This window comes from Cebus imitator, unplaced genomic scaffold (genome assembly GCF_001604975.1).
Source record: "Cebus imitator isolate Cc_AM_T3 unplaced genomic scaffold, Cebus_imitator-1.0 Scaffold4, whole genome shotgun sequence".
Lineage (NCBI taxonomy): Eukaryota > Metazoa > Chordata > Mammalia > Primates > Cebidae > Cebus > Cebus imitator.
In genome coordinates, this window is record NW_016107319.1 from 14,055,822 (window position 1) to 14,061,821 (window position 6,000).

The 6,000-nt window shown below is 39.8% G+C and overlaps 1 long non-coding RNA gene across 1 annotated transcript in view; it reads left to right on the top strand.

Moving 5' to 3' along the window:
- Nucleotides 1–5,115, top strand: part of LOC119472200 — a 110,226-nt gene extending 105,111 nt beyond the window's left edge. Inside the window, exon 4 of the long non-coding RNA XR_005201319.1 lies at nucleotides 4,881–5,115. This is a non-coding gene — a long non-coding RNA (uncharacterized LOC119472200). The remainder of the gene's footprint in view (nucleotides 1–4,880) is intronic.
- The last annotated feature ends 885 nt before the right edge of the window (nucleotides 5,116–6,000 follow it).

Below are 6,000 nucleotides of genomic sequence, written 5' to 3' on the forward strand. Positions count from 1 at the left end.
AAATTGAGGCAGTAATTATCAGCCTAACAAACAAAAAAAGTACAGGATCAGACATCACAGCAAAATTCTACCAGTGGTACAAAGAAGAGTTGATACCATTCCTTCTAAAACTATTCCAAACAATAGAAAAAAGGGAATCCTCCCTAACCCATTTTATGAGGCCAGCATCATCCTGATACCAAAACCTGGCAGAAACACATAAAAAAAGAAACTTTCAAGCCAATATCCCTGATGAACATTGATGCAAAAATCCTCAATAAAATACTGGCAAAGTGAATCCAGCAGCACATCAAAAAGCTTATCCACCATGATTAAGTTGGCTTCCTCCCTGGGATGCACAGCTGGTTCAACATATGCAAATCAATAAATGTAATCCATCACATAAACAGAACCAATTACAAAAGCCACATGATTATCTCAATAGATGCAGAAAAAGCCTTCAACAAAATTCACCACCCCTTCATGGTAAAAACTCTTCTTAAACTAGATATTGATGGAATGCATCCTAAAATACTAAAAGCTATTTATGACAAACCCACAGCAAGTATCATACTGAATGGGCAAAAGCAGGAAGCATTTTCTTTGAAAACCAGCACAAGACAAGGAGACCCTTCCTTACCATTCCTATTAAACATAGTATTGGAATTTCTGTCTAGGGCAATCAGGCAAGAAAAAGAAATAAAGGGTATTCAATTAGGAAGAGAGGAAGTCAAATTGTGTCTGTTTGCAGATGACATAATTATATATTTAGAAAACCCCATTGTCTCAGCCCCAAATCTCCTTAAGCTGATAAGCAACTTCAGCAAAGTCTCAGAATACAAAATCAATGTGCAAAAATCACAAGCATTCCTGTACACCAATAACAGACAACCAGAGAGTCGAATCAGGAGTGAACCTGCATTCACAATTGCTACAAAAATAATAATATACCTAGGAATACAACTAACAAAGGATGTGAAGAATCTCTTCAAAGAGAACTACAAACCACTGCTCAAGAAAAGAAAAAAGAATACAAACAAATGGAAAAACATTCCATGTTCATGGATAGGAATAATCAATAACATGAAAATGGCCATACTGCCCAAAGTAATTTATAGATTCAGTGCAGTCCCGATCAAGCTACCATGAACTTTCTTCACATAATTGCAAAAAGCTTTAAATTTCACATGGAACCAAAAAAGAGCCCACATAGCCAAGACAATCCTAAGAAAAAAGAACAAAGCTGGAAGCGTCATGCTACCTACATAAAACTACACTACAAGGCTATAGTAACAAAAACAGCATGGTACTGGTACCAAAACAGATATATAGACCAATGGAACAGAACAAAGGCCTCAAAAATAACACCACACATTTACAACCATCTATCTTTGACAAACCTGAGAAAAGCAATGGGGAAAGGATTCCCTATTCAATAAATGGTGTTGGGAAAACTGGATAGCCATACACAGAAAGCTGAAACTGGATCTCTTCCTTACGCCTTATACAAAAATTAACTCAATATGGATTAAAGACTTAAACGTAAGATCTAAATCCATAAAAACCCAGAAGAAAACCTAGGCAATACCATTCAGGAGACATAGGCATGGGCAAAGACTTCATGATTAAAATACCCAAAGCAATTGCAACAAAAGCTAAAATAGATAAATGGGATCTAAATAAACTAAAGAGCTTCTGCACAGCAAAAGAAACTATTATCAGTGTGAAAAGGCAACCTACAGATGGGAAAAAAATTTTGCAATCTATCCATCTGACAAAGGGCTAATACCCAGAATCCACAAAGAACTAAAACAAATTTACAAGAAAAAACCAAACAACTCCATTAAAAAGTGAGCAAAGGATATGAACAGGCACTTCTCAAAAGAATACATGCTGTCAACGAACATATGAAAAAAAGCTCATTATCACTGGTCAGTAGAGAAATGCAAATTAAAACCACACTGAGATACCATTTCATGCCAGTTAGAATGGCAATCAATAAAAAGTCAGGAAACCACAGATGCTGGAGAAATGTGGAGAAATAGGAATGCTTTTACACTGTTGATGGGAGTGTAATTAGTTCAACCATTGTGGAAGACAGATTTCTCAAAGATCTAGAAATAGAAGTACGATTTGAACCAGCAATCCCATTTCTGGGTATATACTCAAAGGATTATAAATCATTCTGCTATAAAGCCACATGCACACGTATGTTTATTGTGGCACTGTCCACAGTGGCAAAGACTTGGAACCAATCCAAATGCCTCTCAATGATAGGCTGGATAAAGAAAACGTGGCACATATACACCACGGAATACTGTGCAGCCATAAAAAAGGATGAGTTCATGTCCTTTGCAAGGACATGGATGAAGCTGGAAACCATCATTTTCAGCAAACTAACACAAGAACAGAAAACCAAACACTGCATGTTTGCATTCATAAGTGGGTGTTGAACAATAAGAACACATGGACACAGGGAGGGGAACATCACACACTGGGGCTTGTCAGCAGGTGGGGTGCTAGGGAAGGGGTAGCATTAGGAAAATACCTAATGTAGATGACAGCTTAATGGGTGCAGAAAACCACTATGGTATGTGTATACCTAAGTAACAAATCTGCGCATTCTTCATATATACCTCAGAACTTAAACTGTTTATATCTATATCATGCAGTTTGTATAGATAGTGTTTTCACTTAGCTCCCTCCCCACAGTAACCTTCATCCTCATTTCTTAAGTTACTGCTGTCAGGTATGTCTGCCACACAGCATCTTTCCTCAATTCTGGTTATTTACAAGTATATACAATTTCTCTCTTGTTTCAAGATATATACTATTTGTTGTTGTTGTTCCCTAGTCTCAGCCCTATGCTTTTATTCTATGAAGATCGGCCTTCCTGGACTGGGTATTCAGGCTATAATGGTGCTCCAGAGGCTCTAGAATAATATTCTGGAGGATGACCCTGGGCTGAGGAGGGAAAATGGAATTTGGGTCTTTAAGTCTGTAGGAAAAGCTGAGATGGTACTGACACTCTTTGTGTGGCTACTTTGATGTTTCCTTGCTTGCGGTGTTTGAAAGAAGTGTAGACTGATTTTGTATTTAAGGTTATCAGCCTTCATCAATTAGTATTACACATTGATTAGTATTACACAGAATCTCTGAACTGACACGAAAACATTGTAAGTCTGCTAGTCTGCTGCCATTGACACTGTTCATTTCCCAGTAGTCTTTAGATATTAGAAATCAGTATCATTACTTAACACTCAAAATGAATTAATTTATATACCTGAGTACTATATTACTGTTGCTAATATACCTGCATTATTTTGACACCGAGTGTTCAAGTTTCTTTTAAATTTATTGTTTGGTTATTGAACTGGAGCAAAACTTCCACCCACTTTTATTTACTTATGCTCTTTGCATCTCATTTCATAAGCGGTTTTTTAGCAATTAAAGGCAACCAGTTGCTGGGCATGCTGGCTCATGCTTGTAATCTCAGCTACTTGGGAGGCTGATTTGGGATGACTGCTGATTTGGGATGACTGCTGATTTGGGATGACTGCTGAGTTGGGATGACCGCTGAGTTCGGCTGATTGCTTGAACTCCAGAGTTCAAGGCTAATCTTGGCAACATAGTGAGACCCGGTCTTAAAAAACAAACAAATAAACAAATGGTAAAACAGCAACTACTGGGAACCACACCTGTGTCAGTCCTTAGGAGACAATGTGAATATTGTGAACCATATAGTTATAGACCTGACAGGGCTGGGTGTCAGGTGAGACAAGTGAGGTACCTAGGACACACTATCCTGGGTTTCTGCAAGTGCTGACTCTAGTCCTAGACCTAAGAGCTAGTATTTCCATTCTGCCTGTGGTATGTTTTCCTCTAGGGTCATTTCTCTGTCACTAAAGTCTTGGTAACAACTAATTTCTCCATTGTTTCAATTGTTTCCTAGACTCAAATCCATGCTTTTATTCCATGAAGTCTGGTTTTCCTGGACTCCTGTATCTAATGGAGTTACTCCAGGAACTTGACAATCAGGAAAGATATGATTCAGACCAGGCTTGGAATTTTGTTTCCCAGATCTATTATGCGCTGAATGTCCAAGTTTCTAATTTTTCCAGTTTCCAATTTGTTACCTTCTCAGTGCAAAACCACACTCCCTTGTACTTCATTTTGAAGCTGAATCTGGGTCCTACAAAAATGTCTCTTGTGCTAGTTATCTCCCTGTTAAGCTTTATCAGCAGAGGATGCTGGAGGAACTCTGCATGAGTGCCTCGTCCCATTGCTTTTCTTCTGGCTTCTACAATGCAGTGTCCAGCAAACATCTTCATGTGGGAGACCAGAGAATGCACATTCTCCAGCAAGTCTTACTGGCACTTCTGCCAGCATCTTTCTAGTGAGTTCTGCCAGCACCCCAGTGGGTGGCTTTCAGTGAGTTTCACCAGTACCCCAGTGGGCAGCTTCCTTGACAGTGCAATGAGAGAGACCCAGTACTACTGCCCATCCCCAGCATGTTTCCCTGACACCCCAACTGGTTGTTTCCTGCTTGCTAATAAGAGCCTATCGTTCCTGAGTGTCCAATGTGCCACACCATCTCCACCAAGATATAAATCTCAGTCCTGGTGGGGGTGGCGTAAAAGCTTCTATATTGATTTATTCCTTGAGTATTCTCCCTCATTTCTAGAGGTGGTAGCTATTCCTTACATCTGTTCTCTCTGTAATAGTTAAGACTCTCTTTGCCCCTTTTAGTAATTGTTCCTCTTTTGCCAATTAAATAATCCTTTATGTTAAAAGTTTTTCTCACCTCACTAGTGTGGTTTCTGTCTTCTGCTTGGACCTTGATTGATTTGCATTATGGTCCAAAAGAGATATATTAAAACATGATCTTACTCTATTTTTAGAAGCTGTCTGAAGGAGATACAGGACTGCCAATGGTTTGAATGTGCCTCCTCCAAAATTCAGGTATTGCCAATGTGATAGTATTGAAACAGCCTCGTTACCTGGAATTCTTCATCATAACTGAAGAAATCAAGGAATGTGGACTCCAGGGGTGAAGTTAGAGCAGAAGTTTAATAAATGAAAGGAAGAGAGAAAGCTCTCTACTGCGAGAGGAGTCCTGAAAGAGGGTTTCTGTTTTAAAGTTGAATACAAAGGCTTTTATAAACAAGCTAGTGGGGAGGGTGTTTCCTTTGCATAAGGTGCGGAAAAACTCATTAAGACTAGGTATGTCATTTGTATAAGACGTGAATTCCCAACAGCCCCCACCCTGTTCTTCCAGTGTGCATGTGGGCTCTTGGCTGAAGTCACTTCATGCTGTTTAATCTCCCTTCCTGTACATGTGTTAGGGGATGGAATTCTCCATTGTGGATGTGCCTGGTCCAGTGTAGCTCCTCTTACCTGTGCAGCTGCAGACGTGATTCAAACAAACCTTCCACCTGTGTAAGCTTCCTTACCTTGTATATCCAAAAAAAGGAGAAGAATGTGCCCACTGAGGCCTGTTGTGTATATGTGAAGCTCGCTGGGTATACAGATGGCCTCCTTTTATGCTGGACCTTGCTTTCTTATCTACACTTGCATCTTCGTCTTTCAGGCTTCCCCTTCTGTCACAAAAGAAATTCAACTGAGGACTTTGCTCTAGCTGTCTGCCTAATTGGTTCTTTCCTTTCTTCCCTCCCAGTACTAAGAGGTGGGTTTTTAAAGAAATGATCAGGCCATGAAGTTTCCTCCTTCATGAATAAGATTAGGTGCCTTTATAAAGGGGATTGATAGATGGAGTTTGGCCCCCTTGTCTTCTACCATACGAGGACACAGTATTCCTTCTCTCCAGATGATACAGCATAAGGCACCACCTTGGAAGCAGAGAGCAGCCCTCACCAGCTAACTGAACGTGACACTGCCTTGATCTTGAACTTCCCAGCTTCCAGAACTGTGAGAAAATAAATTTCAGTTTCTTGTAAATTATGGCATCTCAGATACTCTGCTGTAGCTGCACAAAACAGGCTAAGACAGGGCTCTTATAGG